The following is a 19,796-nucleotide window of genomic DNA, read 5'->3' on the forward strand; positions in this document are numbered from 1 at the left end:
CTCAAACTAACATGACTATTAACAACATGTGATTTTACTAACTGTCCACATACAATTCAATTGATTCATTAACTACTTTATGAAAAATGTCTCTCTTTTTCCACTTTTATTTAATCTCTTGTCCATATTTTCTCAAAATATTAACTTTAATTTAACCTGCATGTCACATTTTTCACACTTTTGACATCTTCATGAAAATCACCTCTAAGCTAGCTACTGAAAATAAAGTGAAAATACATTTGTTGGAAATAAAAAATATCCAATAATCTATCCACTGCACTAAATAACAACTCTATATATTGGTGGTTTTGCGAAGGTAAGATGATTTTCATCACTCATTTGCTTGATAAATATGTTCATTGATGTCTATTATTTGCCAAGCATCGTCGTAAGCACAAAGTGATAAACAATACCTTCTCCGTGCTTGAGAACTTGCACTGAGAAGACAGAAAATAAGGAAGGAAATAATGTTTATAGTGATAATAGATTACCAGTAACCACAGGATCCTATATGTGAGCACTTGAGAGCGACAATTCAGACAGTACTGAAAATTTCTTAGATGAATAAACTTTTCCTTTCTCTAAAACTCTGTATTCAGATTTGAATCCTCCAACATAAAAACAGCAGATTAATTTCTTTCCCACATCCTGGACTTCATAAACACTATAAAAGACAACTCACAACTCATGGTTTCTTGGGAAAGTTTTATTCATTTAAGTAGGTTAAGTCCCACTTTTCCTGGATTTTTGTTTTTGTATCTCGTTTGTGTTTTTAGATGGTAGCTATTGTGAATATAATTTTCACGAGATACTTCAGCAAATAAATATATTTTCCTCCCAGGAAATATTGCATCTCCATTGGAATAGTCCGTGTTGCATTATCATTAGTCTTTTATGACATCCATTAAGGTTCGTTTGCGAAAACTATTTCCTGGGCAATTTTAATAAGTATTTTCCTATTCAGTCAGGTTGTTTGCCTGGGATTTTTCCAAACCATGGTGTCTGGTCCAAGAAGAGCACTAAGTCCACACAAAATTGTTAGAATAATAGACAATTAGATTGAGAAAAAGGTATTTGGAAAGACATGTACAGTAATAAGAACCTCTCTAGGTCAAGAAAGTAACGTTTTTCAATTTTTGCTACTGTATATCATCTAAGTTTTAACTAATGAAGCTAAAAATTGCAAGTCTTAAAATCTGTCAGAGAAATTGAATATCTGTGCTGAGTGTCTCAAATCTGCCTCAATAATACAATATGAACTCTCTTTTCTTTCTTAGAATATGTCGCAGTACTTTTGGGGATGAGAGCACAGCTAAAATTTAAATGTCTCTTTTTCATGATTGTTTTTATTTTATTGGATTCATTGTGGATTTTTTTTTGTTTGCTTTGTTAGTTGTTCTTTCGTGTATTGTTGTTGAATATTGCTGAGGATGATTTAGAGCTGTACTCTGGTACCAACATAGTAAGAATGCCTAGTCCCAGAGAGAGAGAACAAATTTGGATTGTCTAGTGCTACATATGTTAGTATACCAAAGATATATAAAAATAAAAATAATATCCTAAGATGAACCCTCAGAGAAAAACACCAAAGGGGCCTTGAAACAACCTATAGAATGATGTCATTTTTTATATATATGTCTAGATGGTGAGAGTATGTTTATAAAATCTTTGATGAAAGCTTTCTCCTGGAAGCAAGACTTCAGGCTTTACTTTGGGGAATTATAACCTGAGTCTTAAGAGAAGTTGAATCTGCCAGATTTTTCCAAATCAAACTAGATTTTGTGTTGACTGACTGACTCGTAAAGCTCCTAGAAAGCCTTAACTTCTGGAAGCCAAAAGCCATATTTTATAATTTTTTCCCAGTGAAGAAATTTCCTTATTATAAGTCTGATAAGACACTGTATTTGATTTGATGTTCTGATAATACACGATTACATTTTTTTTTTTTCAAGTCCATGCTGGTTTGGCTTCCACTTGATAATTCACTTATTAATGACTAGAAAACATGAAACATTCTTATAAGTGGGAGAAGAAATTTAAAAGAGAGCCATGCAGAAATTTCCAAAAATGGGGACTTCTGGGTGGCTCAGTGATTGAGCATCTGACTTCAACTCAGGTCCTGATCCTTAGGGTCCTGGGAATGAGTCCCGCATCAGGTGCCTCGCAGGGAGCCAGCTTCTCCCTCTGCTTAAGTTTCTGCCTTCCTCTCTCTCTCTCTCTCTGTGCTCTCATGAATAAAAAAATAAAATTAAAAAAAAGAAAAGAAAGAAACTTCCAAAAGCATACAGACACATAATATTTTCAAAAAGACTTATTGGCTTTGAATAGACCAATTCTCCTTCAGATGTTCTTTCAATTTATAAAGAGAATTGCAAAATAATCTATAACCAGTATGAGGGTGTCTGAGAAGTCATGGAAAATGGAGGAGATGCCAGAAAGTTGAAACTGATCAGATTTGAAGGTGAATTTCAGAATTGACTGCCATAAATGTGTTTATGGCAAAAAGCAATGATTCATTATTAAGGAAAAAGAGTGAATCCAGCCTCCTCCTTTTGTCATATTGCTGAACCAGAACTGAGGGAAAATCTGATGGACATATTATTTGTAGATGTAAGCAATACTTCAACAGAGTGATACAGGATATTCTTTTGAAGGCGAGGCTGTGATTACATGAGCTAAGCTTGTAAATGATAGTGCATTTTGAGGACGGCCGGGTGGCTCAGTGGTTGAGCATCTGCCTTCAGCTCAGAGCACAATCCTGGAGACCCAGGATTGAGTCCCACATTGGGCTCCCTTCATAGTGCATTTTGCACTATGAATTAATGTCATGTGGGAGGTCTGGTTTATTGCCATGTCATAGTGCCATACTTGGATCTGTCTCAAGAACTTCATTTATAGCTTGGATGATTATATACAATGTATGATTATCAAATATGCAAGTAACATGGTGTTGTGAAGGAAAGGGAATACATTAGGATGTGAGTCAAAAAAGGTCGCAATAATCTTGTAAAAATGCATAAGAAAGAGTAAAAAAGTGCTTTAGCTGTATACAAAAGAACAGTTGTACCAATTCAGGATCATTGCTGTTGTGGTTTTAAAATTATATGCACAAATTCTTCTATATTCTTTCATTAAAGTAGAGCTCAATCCCTCTCCTCTTGAATGCTGGCTAGACTTAACGACTACCTCTAATGAGTATAATACAGCAGTGATGGTATGCCACTTCTGTTACTAGTTTTCTTTTTTTAAGATTTTTTTTTATTTATTCATGAGAGATACAGAGATAAAGAGGCAGAGGCATAGACAGAGGGGGAAACAGGCTCCATGCAGGAAGCCTGACATGAGACTCGATCCCAGGTCTCCAGGATCACACCCTGGGCTGAAGGAGGCACTGAGCCACCCAGGCAGCCCTGTTATTAGTTTTTAAAAAGGATTGTAGCTTTCATCTTGGGTGTTGGTTCTATCTTGAATCACATGCTCTGGAGAAAGCCAGCTGCCATGCCATAAGGCAGTCCTGTGGAAAGGCCCACGTTAACAAGGAATGAAAGGCCCTAACCAGCAGTCTGGGGGAAGCTGACACCTGCCAAAAATCACAGGCCCACGGCTGTACTGCATGGGCCTACAGCTATACTGCAGCCTCATAAGACATCCTGGTACAAGACTATTCAGGTAAGCCACTACTAGATACCTGACCTCCAGAAATTGTGTGATATAATAGATGCTTTGTAATTGTATAACCTCATTTATAATGTATGTTGTTCATTTTGGCTGCTTAGTTTTTGGGGCAATTCAAAACACTGTAATAGATAGCTAATGTAGTAGCCATGTTACTTAGCAGCAGGATGTATGGATTATAAAATAGAGCCATAGGCACATATTTTTAAAAGATTTTATTTATTCATTCATGAAAGACACATAGAGAGAGGGGCAAAAACATAGGCAGAGGGAGAAGTAAGCTCCATGCAGGAAGCCTGATGTGGGACTCGATCCCGGGACTCCAGGATCATACCCTGAGCCAAAGACAGATGCTCACCCACTGAGCCACCCAGGCATCCTGAGACATAGGCATCTTGAAATTAATGTATCCTTAGAACAATTTGGTAGGCGAAGGCTACACAGAATGATAGTTATACCTTACCCGGTGTTCAGCCCTGAAGGCCAAACTGAAAAAAGGAAAGGGTTATCTGGGTAAGTGTAACTGGAAGGATTTTGGGATGTTTAGCCTTGTGAAGTCTGGTAAAAAGTGTAGAACTGTTAATTGTTTTAAAAATGTGAAAGATTAAATGTGAAAAAGCAATATTTTTTTCAACTTCCATAACTATTCAGAGAGTAGCTGCATCAGTTAGAGATGCTCATACGTATGCTGAAAGAGAATATGCTACCAACATATCTGGATTAGATAGTTCACAAAATCACTTTCAGAATTTAGATTCCATGGTGTAATCTGTATACCATGGGTTTTCTTAATTCTGGCTGTACATTGGCAATATCTATGGAGGGAAAAAAATACAAGTCAGTGCACAGGTTGACCATAGACTTATTGAGGCACAATATCTGGTGATAGGGCCTGGTTATCTGTACTTTTTTAAACTCCTTTGACTCTACTGTATAGTTGGGATTAAAAAAAATATGCATTCATTCATTTTGTGGCTTTGTAATTTACAGATGCAATATTTTATACATCTCATCGTGGAAGTGACAGACCTTCACTGTCAAATGTAGCCCTACATATTTAGCCAACAGAAGCTAATGAAAAAGTTGCCTAATTTGAATGAAGTTGTTAGTCTAAGTGCTTTACTAGGTGGCCATCAAATTCATTAAGAAATGGCCATCCAAGCCAAGAAATGATTTTTAGAAGTGTATTTGTTAACCAGTTAAAAAATAAATTCAGGAGCTGGGCCAAGATAACAATAATAATAAAAATGATAGCAGATTTTTATTGAGCAGTTACCATGTGATCAACAATGTACCAGGTATTGAATATATAATTACTTATCTAACTATACAGTAGAATTCTTATGCACTAGATATTCTTATTAGGTTCATTATTCTATTCATTATATGTCACATAATGATATCATTATATTCATTATTATATTTCTTGCATTTATATTTATTCACTTTTTCAAATATTAAAAAATTCACTTATGTACAAACTATGTGTTTATATATACGTATTAAAATAGATACATCTATTTGCAAAGAAATATTAGGACATTTGTCCAAGGGCATTCACACAGTGATTGGGCGAGCAGCTCCTTGGATCCAGGCATTGCAGGCCTCAGAGCTCTCACTCTTGGACATTATATTTGAGTTATTCATGAGTGACAGGGCAATATCATTCATGTAAAAATTTCCTGGCTTTTTCTTCATCCCACCTGCCAAAGACAAGCCTGTATTTGTCCAAAAATTTTCTCTGCACTTTTACTTCCCAAAGAAGGTCTACTCATTTCTAAAAGAGCAGCTGGGTCCATTTAAGGAACAAAAGAAGGAACGGGTAACGGGTGGCAAAGACAGGATAAGGAGTCCATGTCTAGAAAGTGAGCACTCCTGAGTAGCTTTGGGGTGTAAAGATCTTGGGAAGAAAGAGGAGAGCTGTTACAGAGTGTTCCAGGAGATCATAAATGAGGCCCTCTTTGATGGAAAGAATTCCAGTATACTGTGTATCCAAGTGATTTTACATCTCCGTCTCTTCTTCTCCTGAGAGTAGGCTTCTAGAAAATGTCTTGTTACCTTTCACTCTGCCGAAGACTCAGAGAATGTATATCAGATGGGGTCTTGACTCATGTTGCCAGTGTGTTTAGAACAATATAGTGACCACTGGATCACTGAATCATTAAAAATTTTAGGGATGCTGCCTAGACAAGGTGGAGGAAAAAAAGTAAAGAAAATCATATACACTTAGGCTAGAGAAAACAAGGAAAGAAAAATTCTCATTTAGCATATCATTATCATATTAATGCCATTTTCAACAGCAGTTAAGTCCCCAATTTCAAAGTGTGAAAATTCAATTTTTAATGGATTGCACTTCAGCATAAAAACTATTTTTTTTTAGTTTTGCCCTTTCTTACATGAAAGAAAAAACAAACAAACAAAAAAAACAAAAAACAAAAACTCTAAACCTAATTTTAAAATGAGGATTGAAGTCAGCTTTCATAGGAGTTCATTATTTATTAACTTGTGAACACGGTATTGCTATTGTTATTTGATTATTGCACATTTATATAGCACTTTTTTTTTATTCCTAGACTAAATTAGCACATATTTTACAAGTATTTATTAGCTATCCTGAGAATTGAATGAGTCACTTTAAGTTGCAAAGAATAAACCAGAAGCATTTATGGCTATTATATCACTGGATGGTAGTGCTATTCTTATTATCATGAGTAGTAATGATTCACAGAGCATTACGCATACTTCCATCTCAAAATAAGAGCTTATAATCATGTATAATCATCAAGAAATAGCCAATGCCTCTTCAAAACCAGCTTTAGAAATAGCTCTGCCTGGAAGATTCATTTGGAGCTTATGTGACTGGCAGGACTCCTGAAATACAAGCCTCATCACTTGTAGGGATTGGTGACAGGCTCCCATGAACTGAATTCACAGAATCTGATGGTCAATTCCAATTCTACTTAGGTTGTGTAGATATGGATGTAAAGCGATGTTAGGTCATTGTGGCTGACACGAAGCATAAAAAAGCAGAGTCTTCAAGGAGTTATTCTCAATTGAAAGTGACATACAATAATAAGAAAACAATTCTAGGCAAACAAAAAGTAGCAACAAGAAACATGAAAGAAGAGAAAAAAGAAAAAAAAGAAAGAATAATGACTGGGGGAAGGAGACAGCCTTTTCTGGGGGTCGGGAGGGTTGGAAAACTTTCCTACAATTACCAACCAGTTAAGATATGAATCTATCCAGTTCTGGACTACCCAGATAAATATTTTAGCAGTCACAGCCTAAATGCATAATAAATTATGTTTGTTAGTTCATTGTATTCATTAAAAATACATTAAAATTAAAACAACATTTAAGACATACACATTTTCACATTTTGCAAGACACCAAGAATTAGGGAAAGATGTGAATTTGGAACTTGTCGCAGGCATGCAAATGGATGCACATTTTCTCCAGAAAGTCTTGGGTTCATGAAACCATGTCCATATGTTTAGTTTTAAAATTTAGTTCCCTTAGTCTGACAAAGAATATTTATGTCCCATCTGGGCAGAAATAGTGTCTGGAAGATTATTGTTTACAAACTAGAGTAGAGGCGTTCCTAGGATAGTTTAGAGTTTTGTAGATATGACACCATATTTTTTTTTGAATCCAGGATTTTAGGGCACTTCAGTTAATAGGTACAGTGTCCCTACAGGGTCAGACTCTGTGAGGTTGATGCCAGTTGTTAATGCTCTATTCCATCTAAGAGTTTTTCAAACTTTGATCTTCTAGATGAGAAACATACCTGGACCTGACCAATCACCCTGAGAAACTGAAAGTGTTTGTCCTACTCTTAAGTTTTCCTCAGCAATTCTGAGGTTCAAACTAACATGTCCATTGTCTTTCTTTTTCCAGACCACTTTCTGCTTGGGATTTCTAGTTAGAAGTGAGTCATGATTACAGCTTATTAAGCTTCTCCTTTTGGGCAACTACACTGTTAGCTTAATTGTAACACAGCCTTTCTAAGATAAAAACAGGATTTTTAGCAACACTGTTTTACTTTTAAATACTGATTAACTAAAATTGGTGATAATGGCTTTTTATGAAATTGAACTTACCAATATAACATGTGAAAAATCTATCTCATTATAGTACCCTCATCCAGTTTGGTTTGTTGTTTAATCTAGCAGGAAGGCAAAATTATTTGGCTCACTGCCATTTTTTTAAATTAAGTTTTTAATTTTAATTCCAATATAGTTAACATACAGTGTTGGATTAGTTTCAAGTGTATGCCATTCGTTTTTATTCTGTTTTCTACTGGTCCTGTTTCTGTGTTACCTCAAGTCTCCCCCTACCTTCTTAGGAAACCTCTGAACCTACTATTTCTCTCTGTCTCAGTATCCTCTTGAGCCTATTTTAGCCACTATCCTAATGTTTGTTTAAATACCTTCAGAGAAAGAGCCAAAAATAGTGTTTGACCAAATATCTAGGTTCCATGGTCTAGATAAGTTATCACATAAACTGTCACGATTTTGTTTCTCACTATTTTGATAATTATGTCTATTTGAATAACTGTGAGTTGAAGAACAATATCAAGAGCTGATGGCAAAGCAAACATAAAAAATGATTGTCTAGAGCATCGTCTAAAATCCAATTACAGTGCAGAATTTTCTTTTTTTACTGTTAACAAAATAATGTGGGGATATAGCGTAGGAATAATAACCATAGAGATTAAAGAGTACGCTTCAAGCCACACGCATGAGACAAACATGATAGTAAGAGGTGAAAATAGGAAAAACACTAACACCTCAGTTGACATTTTTCTCAACTATAAAAATGATGGGGTAAAAAAGAGGGTAGCCTCAAATCCTTTCCTTTCCTTTCAAGTCTTTATTCAAATATATTTTCCATCTTGCCTGCCCTGAATATCTAAGATTCGAACTCATCCCCTTCCTCGCCACATAGTATTCTCATCCGCACCTCCCTGCCATGCTTTTTCCTTTCTCCCTAGCACTTGTTATCTCTTGACATACTGCATAATTCATTTACCTGCGTATTGTTTACTGTCCGTCTTCCTTCCTTTATGAAGGAAGTTCAAAGAGGGCAGGTATCATGGCACATTTCCTTCTCTGACATAGCTCTTGCGCCTAGAACAGTGTCTGGTACATAAAAGATTTCAAGAAATACTTGTTGAATAAATGACTTTATGCATTCTATAAACAATAGCCATCCAATCGTGTCATGTCACTTTCTACCCTTCTAGTTGCAAAAGTGGAAATCCCATTTCCCCTCATGACTTAGAGAGTCATACACGAATCAGTTTCACCTTCGTCTGCATTTCATCTCATTCTGCTCTTTCCTCTCCAACTAGGCTGATTTTCTTTCTGCTTTTCACATATGCCAAATTTGCTCTTGCCTGAGGGCATTTGTTCTAGCTGGCCCTACTGCCCAGATCCCTTTCCAACTAATCTTTGCCAACATGGCTTTGTTATTTAGATCTTGGCAGAAATGTCACCTTTTTAGCAAAACCTTCTCTGGCTACCTAATCTAAAAAAGCCACCCTGTTACTTGACATAACTGTGTCCTATTTTAATTATTGACATACTATTTATAATTAAGTGAATTTTTTTTACAGTCTATGTGTTTTACTTTCTGTCTGTCTTGCATTAGCATACCAGCCTGTCAAGCACAAGGATTTAATCTTTTTTTTTTCTCTTTTATGTCCCCAATGCCTTGAGTAGTGTCTGACACATAGTAGGTGCTCAATAAATATTTATGAAATATATTAATAGACATGACATTAAAGTCTTTAACACACTGACTCTGTCAATATAGTCTCACTTTTTAATTAACTATATTAATTAGGTAAATTTACACAGAATTTTAAGTGACAGCTCTTTGCCAAGAATTATGGGAATATAAACAAATCTAAGTGACATATTTTTGGAAGCAGCAACTCCTAAATTCTGGCCACCCTGATCTGCTCAGAGATATGAAGTATTGTACAATCCAATATACAAAAGATAAAACCATTTACTGGGGTCTGTCTTTTTAATGTGAAAGCAAAAGGAGTATAAGCCACTTTAACATGACAACATATTTCAGAAGTGGAGAAGCAGGTTTTATATTTTCCAACTTTTCTCCCCACCCATGTTCCCTCCTCATCAGAATTCACCTCCTGATGTGGACCATGATTTTCATATTTGCCTATGTCCAGCTATCTAAAATTAGGCCTCAGAATTTTCAGTCCTCCTCTCTGCATTGTTCAGACTGCCTCCCAATCCAGGACCAGTTATTTTTTCAGCTAGAAAGGTTTTAAAGAGTAGTCATACAATGTGCCAGAAATCCTACATACCAAAAGTGCTAAATGGAGGCATGGAATGCTTTTAATATAGGGCAGGAATTTTAGAGGATCAAAAAGCTAGCTATACAACACAAGTGGATAGTTACATAAATATCATAGATAAATACTTCAAGTAGAAAAAAAGTCATAGGACAGTGTTATAGTCTTTTTGCATGGGTAGAACACAGGTTGAAGTATTTAGTAAATTATTCATAAGCCAGATACAGTCTCAGTTTTCAAAAATGGGTAGGATTTATAACAATTTCTATGGTAGAGTAAATGATAAATATTTTCTGAATGCAAGGAGATTAGAAAGAAAATATATTAAATTGATGTTGAATGACAGTTGAAGGAATTTGGATATTTGATATATTCAATGAATGAAAATGGAATGCTTTTTAAATAAGGAAGTAACATGAAACTGAATCCACCACAATTGTGAAAGTTACCTGCTACATAATAGCTGATATTTGAAAGGTGCATTAATTAATTGTTAATTGAATATATGTTTGTTTGAGAAAAACTATGTCCCTAAAGAGATACTGGCTTTTATAGAAAAACAAAAAAGAAGAAAAAAAAAAAGAAAAAAAAAGATAAAAGACTCAAAAGACCCTTATATCCAATTCCCACTGAGACAAGTTTTGGACAGCTAGCAATCCAACCAAAAGAAGCAAATGCCCTCATAACATAAACAAACCTTATGATCTTCTACAAATATGGTATCTTCTTCGGTCATTTTTTTCAAGACACAACTGATAATATTAATGCTTAAATTTGACTGTGCTTAAACTTGACTGTACTTTCGATCTCTTATAATAGAATATGAATTTCTAATAATTAGAATTACCCATCCTGACCTTTTCTAAAGCAAACAAACACCCATTTTAGTGTCACCACCAAGAATTTAATTTTCTCTCATAATTTTAAAGAACTTTGGTGTAAGGCTTTTAGTATGTTTTAATAAAGGATGGCCTAACCATTTATCAAAAGTTATACCAAAGTTAGAGATGATGATTAACATTCAGTTGGTGTTCTCTGAAGTTAGCTATAGTTCACTTTTTCTCTTTGCATCCAAATGTATTGCTTTGTTTTATTTACTCAAGAAAAGTCTATGTGAAACTCTTAAATTTAGATGCTATTAAGGGATATAGAAACATGCTAGATCCATAGAAATGTAAAAATAGGGGTGCCAGGGTGGCTCAGGGTTGAGCACCTGCCTTCGGCCCAGGGTGTGATCCTGGGGTCCCGGGATCGAGTCCCACGTCTGGCTCCCTGCATGGAGCCTGCTTCTCCCTCTGCCTGTGTCTCTGCCCCCTTCTCTCTCTCTGTGTCTCTCATGAATAAATAAATAAAATCTTAAAAAAAAAGAAATGTAAAAATAAAGAGTAGAAATGTAATAGGGCTCATAAAAGATGAGTTATTTAAAAATGCATAGTTCTTCACTCCTTCTTCCTTAAGAGGCTACCCAGAAAAGTGGGTACAAGGGGATTTCATGGCTCTGATTCATTTGGAATTCTAAGAACTAGGACTGGGAATTCTAAGAACTAGGACTGGATATGAGAATTAGGCTGTGTGTGGCAAAGCTGTAGAGAATGAGAAAAGGTGTACTTGGGAATTAAGGATGATTGAAACATTTGTTTTATAAGAACAGGAAAGGATCCCTAACTAGATTGAAACATCTTGACATGAACTGGATGACCGCACAACACTGGTGCCATATTCAAGAGATTTCAGATACAATTTTCAAAGAACAAAGACTTGTTTAGATTGCCTATCAATTCATCCATCAGAGGGAAGAGACTGTTAGGTGACTCAGCTGTTCATTTTGATACTCATCTCCCTCCATTCATTCATTCCATAAATATTTATTCAAAGCCTTTGCAGTGTGCTCAACAAAGCATAAAGGAATTAATGGGAAGACAGAGAACATGATAAGTAGAATATAATATATTACTTGTAATAAGGATAAGTAGAATATAATATATTACTTGTAATAAGGATTAAAAAATTAAAGCAAGAAGGGAAATATAAAACGTAAAGGGAAATATAAAACGTGAGGAACTTTGAAATTTTAGATAGGTGGTCAGGGAAGTCTCAAATGAAAGAGAAATTTCTGTTTTGACCTGAAGGAAGCAAAGGATGAGCTAGCCATGATCTTTTAAGAAAACATGAGAACCATCTGCCCTCCCAGACTTGAATTTACAAGCTGAATCCAGCTTGTAAATTCAGCTGAAAACAGCTGAATCTGTTCACAAAATAGGTTTGATTCTTTAATGCATTTGTGTGTCTTGATATGCTATTGCCTGGAATCATTTCCTTGCATGTCACATGTATATCTTTCACAATCTACCAGTTTTTGATAGTCATCAGGTCACTATATATAGCTGTCGTTTTGGATTTTAGATTTCTTGAGGTCATAGTCTCATTCACTTTTCACCAACAAAATCATGATGGCTAGTGCTTTACACACAAGCATTTGCATATAAATTATTTAAACATGCAGGTGGTGTCAACCTTAGAGTTCATGCGATAGAGAAATCACCTAGTAATCTTGCACGTAATTGGAAAAAATTCTGAGAGGCAAAGAAAACATAAAATAAAAGCAGAATGTTATGATTTACTGGAAGCATGCAAGATCAAATACACATAAGTATGGTATAAGTATCAATAATACTGCTTGAGCACCTGCTAGACACTAAGTACTATGAGTTATAGACAGCAAAGTGGAGAAGATATCGTTCTTACTCATGCTAAGCTCACAGTATGATATAAATAAAAGACACACACAACCAGAATAGATCAAGCAATACAAGGTTAAATGCTGAAATTATGTGCTGAGTAAGGAAAGTTGTGAATTCCTTTGGCCACATATGGCTCCCTGGAGCTATTTACTTCTCAAGGCAGGTGAGAGTTCTTTCTTTGGCTATACAATTTCTTAGCCTAGATATTACATTATATCCCGCTCCTGTGTTACGATTTATTAATAACTAAAACCTATCCTTCAGGAAACTTTGACACCTGCATAAACAACTAGACTCTGCTTCATATTTATTGAAGCAAGCTTGAAAGTTTAGGTGCAGCAATATGAGAACTAGTTATTTTATCTTTTCAGTTAAGTTAATTATATGTATCCTTACCTTTCAAAATATTATTTATTGGCTTCTTCAGGTACAATAGTGTTCCAGAAGTCAATATATCAAAGAGTTGTATATTCTCTAACTATTCTTCTCTGATTTAGTTAGAGGCCGCCACATATTGTAATGCTACTTCAGGATAACAGGATGCGGTTCTTTTCCATTAGAAACCAAAGCAATTACTCAAAGAGAGGCACAGTGTCTTCATTTTGCCTCTGTTCTGTTATCCAAATTAGAGTTCCACCTTTATGAGAAACGGCTGGTCTCAAAATTGCCAGCTGATTGCAGTTGCCCAGCGATTCACCTCATTTCTGAAGTTAAACCTGTTTGATTATGCCATAATTGTAATTTATGTATTTTTATGAATTTCAATTATTTCAAGACTATAAGAATATGGTTCATATGTTTTGAAGGAGGTATCAGGCTGTTCATTCTCTGGTGAACTCTAAGAGAAAATTCCCTACTCTTTGCCTCCAGCTCTGCTTCTCCCACTCAATCTTTATTGTCAAATAGTATGTTTTTAGACTTTTGTTTTCAACCATGCATCCCTGTTTTTAGAACACTTTCAAATTGAAAATTCAGCCTTTGGTTCAGAACCAGAAAAAAATCATGTACTTCCTTGATCCCCTGAGTAGTTTTGTGCCTCTATGTATGCAGTATGCCATTGTAGACTCGTAAGATGCAACTGATCACTCTTGAAATTATTTCTTTCATGTCTTTCTCTGACAATGACTCCTTGAAGGAAGTGACCATGTGGCCATGTCTTCCTCCTTACTCTGTACAATAGGATGAATGAATGAAGCTTTTGGGTCATCTTTAGCACTACCTTTTGTTTTTTTTTTGTTTTTTTTTTTTGCTTTTCACTGTTATTGTCCTGCCAATCCTCTTTGCTTCTCCCAAGATGCCATTACTCCCTCTATTCTACAGCTTTTCCAAAGCCATTAGTGTCATGAAAGCCTGGTCGGAACAAGAGTTGTCTTTGTCCATGCTTTCTTTTTTTCTTTGTATGAATGAAAACAAAATCTACTTTTTTTTATAAAAAAATAATAAAGAACATGAGGTTTGTCTTTGAAATGGTATATATCACATTTATCCACCCTTCTATCCTTTTCATATGTTGAAAATCTTTTAATAGGACTGTTTCCCTTGCCATTTCTGCTTTCTTTCCCCCCATCTAATTTTCCATTTTTCTCTGTTCTGTTTCTTTCCCTTTTCCTTTCTTTTTCTCCTTCTCCATGCTGACCTAAACCTGCTTTTTTATAGGCTCTTAGACTCTGTATAGCATATATAGCTAAAAGTAGCCATGTGAATATAGCTCAGTTCTCTGATGTTTATGGACCAACAACAGAGCCGACTATTCTACATTCCCTCATGTTGGCTGAACCTAAGTAACTAAAATACTCATTTGCTTTCAGAATAGGTTTCAGGTCCTTTGTTGGGATTTTTGCCTAGGAACTAGCTATTCTTCATTCTATCCCAGTCATTGGCATTAGTCATGCTCCAAAACAGAAGGATCAGTAGGAACCATAGTAGTGCTATTCAAATAATTGTGGGCATACCCTTCCAATTCTTTCTATAACATCCTATCTTCCAATTGTTATGGATATCAATATCAACACAAGTCTAGGTTTAGCATACTCTTTTATCTGGAGATTTAGGCAAACTGTTGACACTCCTTGGAAGCAAGGCATAACTCCTGTGAAGGCATAATAGAAGCCCATTTCCAGCTTTCCTGTAAGCTCTGCTGAATTCTGTCACCCTATACAGAGGCCTTCTTCCATGATAAGAACATAATAATTGCAGATATTTTAAGTTTTATGTTATTTCAATAAAAATAATCTACCTCTCCTCAAAGAAATTTCTGATCAAAGCAGTAATGAAAAAGAACAAAAAATCTCCTGCTTTTGTAATAGCTAAACATAGGAAAAAGAAATGAGTGGGCCAGTAGAGTCAGGTTCATGGCATGGTGGTAGGAAATGCCCTTATTAGGATATACTACATTCTGGCCAGGAAAAAGCTGTTTACTAATTCAAGATTCTTGTCCTTTACTGTACTCAGGAATGGTTAAAACACTTTTCCAACAGTGACATATATTCTTCATCTTGGAGATATAAGAAAATGAGAAGAGAAAGCAAAAAACCTAATTTTATATTATAAATTATTATTTATTTGCAAACTGTTTACTAGTATGGGACATTACAATGGGGTAAAATGATGCAGTAAAGAGTATAAATTAATTTTATTATAAATTTGGTTGAATAATAATGGTAAACACCATAACTGCATGATCAGGCTTCTAGTTTATACAGTATCATGGATATATATATATATATGCTCATATAAATTAATTAGAAATATAATCACTTCTGAATCATTTATCAAGCTGTGATTATAACTAATAGCATCTCTACATCATCTTTCCAAATGTTTGTCTTATCTTGCTCTTCTCATTTGTAAAATTTAATTGATAAAATTATAAAAGATAAGTCAGTATCTGGGACAATATCTGGTTTATCAATCCCACTACTACAAGAAAGGGATAATCGCATTACCATATTCTAAAAATTGTCTTAAAGTGACATGGTGAGTTTGAACAAAGCAGTATTCAAGGGAGGGGGTAATTACTTTTTTATATCTACTTTATTCATAGAAATTTAAGGAGAAAAAGTAACAAATATGGAGAAAGGATGCTTGATAAAATTTAGAATAGAACATTTCCTGAGATTTTATAGCCTCCTTAGACTTATGAAAAAAGCACTGTCACCATTCAGTTCTTTGTTAGCTAATCCTAACTACTCATTCTCTGATTGTTGTCATTTAAGGCAGTCGACTTTTAGAATTTGTTGTAAGCTGGAGATTGGAATAAGAAATTCCTAAAAGAAGTAATATTTGGAAGAATTTTCAAAAAAGAAAAAGATGATATATCCAGTAGAATAAAAAGTTCTAATATACCCTGACAAATGCTCAGAGGCAGAGAAGCACAAGTATTTCACTTAAGCACTAGAGTTAAAATGAGAAATGAGACTAAGCAGGAGGCCAGAGCTCGATTATGAAAACATCTAGAACTATAGTCAAGGATATTGGATTTTATCTTGAAGTCTACCTTGTAGTATTTTAACTTGAAATTTATTGAAGTATTTTGGTGAAAAAAAAATACATGCTTACATTTCTATTTTGGACAGGGTCATCTGTCAGGATATCGGGGGATGGGATAGATGGAGAAGGTAAGTAGGCCACTACTTCTGTGCTGCCAGTGGCAGCAAACATGGCTCTAGACCTGAAAGGTGGCAATGGAAGCAGGGAGAGATATCTGAAGTATGGAATGAGAGGACCCTGGATTAAAACAAAGGGCTTGTAGAGAATTTTTTCCAAGAGATGCATTGAATAACGGGTTTTCTAGTTGTCATGCACTGGGCTGGAGAAAAAAGGAATAGATAGGTTTGGAGAGAAAAAGAGGTATTATGAATTCAGCTCTAGAGAGTTCAGGTTTTCTAACTGTAATTCTGTAACTGCAAGTTAATTCTCTACTTAAACATTAATTATACAAATACCATATGTTTACAAAATGCTTCCTGCAGCTGCCTCTTAATGCTTGGGGAATACTGTATTTCTCTGCTGGTCTGGTGAAAGGCTGCCTTTTTAGTCTTTAGCAAAAAGAGAACAGCATCTAGACAAACTGCTCCCCTGGAGGATCTCCATTACTGCTCAAAAAAACTCTCTTACGTTGTCATTTTCTGTTTTCCTATAGTGTAGTAGGTAAGAATACAAGGCTTGTATTCACTTTGACTTGGTTCATAATCCCTTGGTTTAGAGCTAGAAGCCTAGTGGCCTATGCCAAGTCTTATTTACTCTTTACTAAAGTTTGTTCATTGACTAAAATAAATAAAATGAAAAAAAAAGTTCCTATCTCATAAAATCAGTTTAATATGTAGAGTGAGTTCTCAACAAATGTTAGGTATTATAAATGTCAATATCTGTGGTTAAAAGCTTCTCTTCCTTGGATTTTGAAAGCTATGTATTTAGTCTAACTTTACATTCATGGATAAATTAAGAACTTCTGACTAGCTTGCTAAATTGTAAGATCAGATGAAATCAATTGTTAATTTTTGAGAGTGAATCCTAAGGCATGATTCTAGAGTAAAGAGGAGATTCAAACAGTAAGTGATAAGTATTGAAGAAGTTGATCTCTGTTACCCATGAGGATGGTTACAAGTTTAGGATTTTAAACTTCTAGAAATTCTGCTCAGGTGAATGTAGGGAATAAATTAGTAGATGATCTGTCTACAAATTTCATATATGGTTGTTTGCTGCTGGAAAACTACTGTACATCAACCCTGGAGGTAAGATCATTGTTTCTAAAACAATAGTTCTCAACTGTGGGCATGCATCAGAATCAGATTCTGATTTCACTGGTCTGAGGTGTGACCTGGGCATTGAGATTTCCAAGTATCCCCAGAAATTCTAATGGCAGCCATCTTCAAGAACAGTTGCTCTAACATGATTATTTCACATTCTCTCCCCCTGAATTCCTGTTATACAGTTTTACTGTTAGTTACAAAAACAGAGAATACAGGGCTTCATTCACTTTTTAAAATTGTTTATATTATTCATTTTCCAAATAATGGCAACATATACATCCTGAGTCATGAGATAAGTTTATTGTGCTTTACTCAAATTGGTACTGAGAGTTGGAAAGCAACAGAAAAGATCTAAGGTATGCTAAACCTGCTATTTTAATTAAAACAAAATTTGTAAGTCATTGATATAACTTCCAAATACTAGATAAATTTATTACTTTCATTAAATTCCACAAGCTAATGTCAAGTTTATATTTTACACCTCCTTCCAAGTCACACTAAGATCCTTGAGAATCTTCTCTCCTTGAACAACTATCTTAGCTCTCTTGTTTTTTTTTTTTTAATATATTTTACACATCCTTCCAAGTCACACTAAGATCCTTGAAAATCTCCTTTCCTTGTCAACTATCTAGGCTCTCTTGTTTTCCCAGATATTCTAGGGTTATAGTTTTTGTATATGTATTAATCTTTAAATCATGATCATTAGAAGAGATTGACACTGTGTTTACCTCAGGTAGATCTGAAAAGTGTATTTAACAGGAAAGGAAAAAAAAAAACACAGTATCAAACATAGAAGAATATCATATGGCATATTGTTGAAGCATTTAAAATAGCTGGAATTGATAATATATAATGTAGTTTGTGAATATGTGCCTATGGAATTATGGAGATAAAATAATGTAGGTTTGCATTTATTTAACAAGTTTTTACTATCAACTGTAGATTAAAAATCTATTTCAAGCACTGAGAGATAAGATGAGGTTAAGATATACTGCCTATTTACTTATCTATGAAGAAGATAAATTATGTGCCCCAAAGACATTGTCATTACTTCTCTTGTTTTAAACATTTTTGTGTCACACTTTAGTCCAAAATAGTTTAAGGTATCTGATGTAAGCAGATGAGTGGTCCACCTTGTACCTCCCCTCACCCTGAGATGTCCACTTTCTTATCCCCAGAATCTATAAATACCTTGTGTTACAAAGAAAAGGGCACTTAGGCTCCTCGTGGAATTAAGGTTGGTAATCAGCTGGCCTTGAAATGGGGAGATTCTAGAATTGGATTATCCAAAAAGGTCTAACGTAAACAATCACAGGGGTCCTTAGAAAGTGACTGAGGGAGGCAAGAGAGCCAGAGGCAGAGTGAGAAGGGCTATTGCTGGCTGTCGCTGGCTCTGAAAACAGAAGGGAACTACTTGCCAGGGAATGAGGATGGGGGCAGCCTTTTGAAGCTGCCAGAGCCTTCAGAAAGGAATGTTCCACAGCTGACATCTTGTCATTAGCCCAGTGAGACCCATTTCAGACTTCTGACCTCTAGAATGGTAAGATAATACATTTGTGTTGTTTCAAGCCACCAAGTGCGTGCTAATTAGTTACAGCAGCAATCGGAAATTAACACAGATGCTTAGAGTAGTTTAAGAAAGGTACCTAGATGAAAAAATATATATATTGGAAATATGGAGCAAATATGACACAGAGGGGAACAAAAGTAAAACAGTAATATGGTGCCAGGAATAGGGTTAACACAGCAGTGGTAAATTAAAAATTCTAAGAAATCGATGTAAATAAGGGAATATGTTCAGCTACGACACTTAAATGCCTATATGGGAAACACAAAAGGACAAGTCAGGCCATAAATATATGTTGTAAAATTGTTATAGACAAGTGTTTTCCCACAATGTATTTGGGGAGGCTTTTGTCCAATATTCGTTTCCTGATCAATGCTCCATTTTATCTAAGGCTGCTTGAAACATTTTTGATAAGAAATGTTTTCAGTATATTTTTTCCAGGGTTTCCAAAGTTATTAGACTTTTATCATTAATACTTATTATCTTAAAGAAGTAATATGTTGTTGTATTTTAGGAATATAGGAATACTATATTTTGGGTATATGGGAATCATACAGGATGATTAGTAATTAATAATAATTAGTGTTATGTTACCCATATGAAAGAATATTTCCTGGTGCCCTCAGAGAAGTCTTTATAGCATAAACATCAGGGCTGAGGCCTGATGAGATTTGGGGCAAGGATGGAGCATACAGGATGCCATTTTAAAAAATGGATCTGTGTGAGCAGGAATATCA

At 35.1% G+C, this 19,796-nt stretch overlaps 2 long non-coding RNA genes across 3 annotated transcripts in view; one reads left to right on the top strand and one right to left on the bottom strand.

The window, feature by feature from the left end:
* LOC140608068 (uncharacterized) overlaps nucleotides 1-19,796 on the top strand; it is a 247,623-nt gene that overhangs the window by 37,296 nt on the left and 190,531 nt on the right. For both annotated transcript variants that reach the window (XR_012010030.1, XR_012010029.1), the window contains exon 2: nucleotides 16,317-16,358. This is a non-coding gene — a long non-coding RNA (uncharacterized lncRNA). The remainder of the gene's footprint in view (nucleotides 1-16,316; nucleotides 16,359-19,796) is intronic.
* On the bottom strand, nucleotides 5,109-18,757 carry LOC140608069 (uncharacterized). Its single transcript, XR_012010031.1, has 4 exons — nucleotides 18,684-18,757; nucleotides 13,138-13,457; nucleotides 8,707-8,816; nucleotides 5,109-5,858 (listed from the first exon to the last, which is right to left on the bottom strand). It is a non-coding gene; the product is annotated as an uncharacterized lncRNA (long non-coding RNA).

This window comes from Canis lupus, chromosome 17 (genome assembly GCF_048164855.1).
Source record: "Canis lupus baileyi chromosome 17, mCanLup2.hap1, whole genome shotgun sequence".
Taxonomy (NCBI): Eukaryota; Metazoa; Chordata; class Mammalia; order Carnivora; family Canidae; genus Canis; species Canis lupus.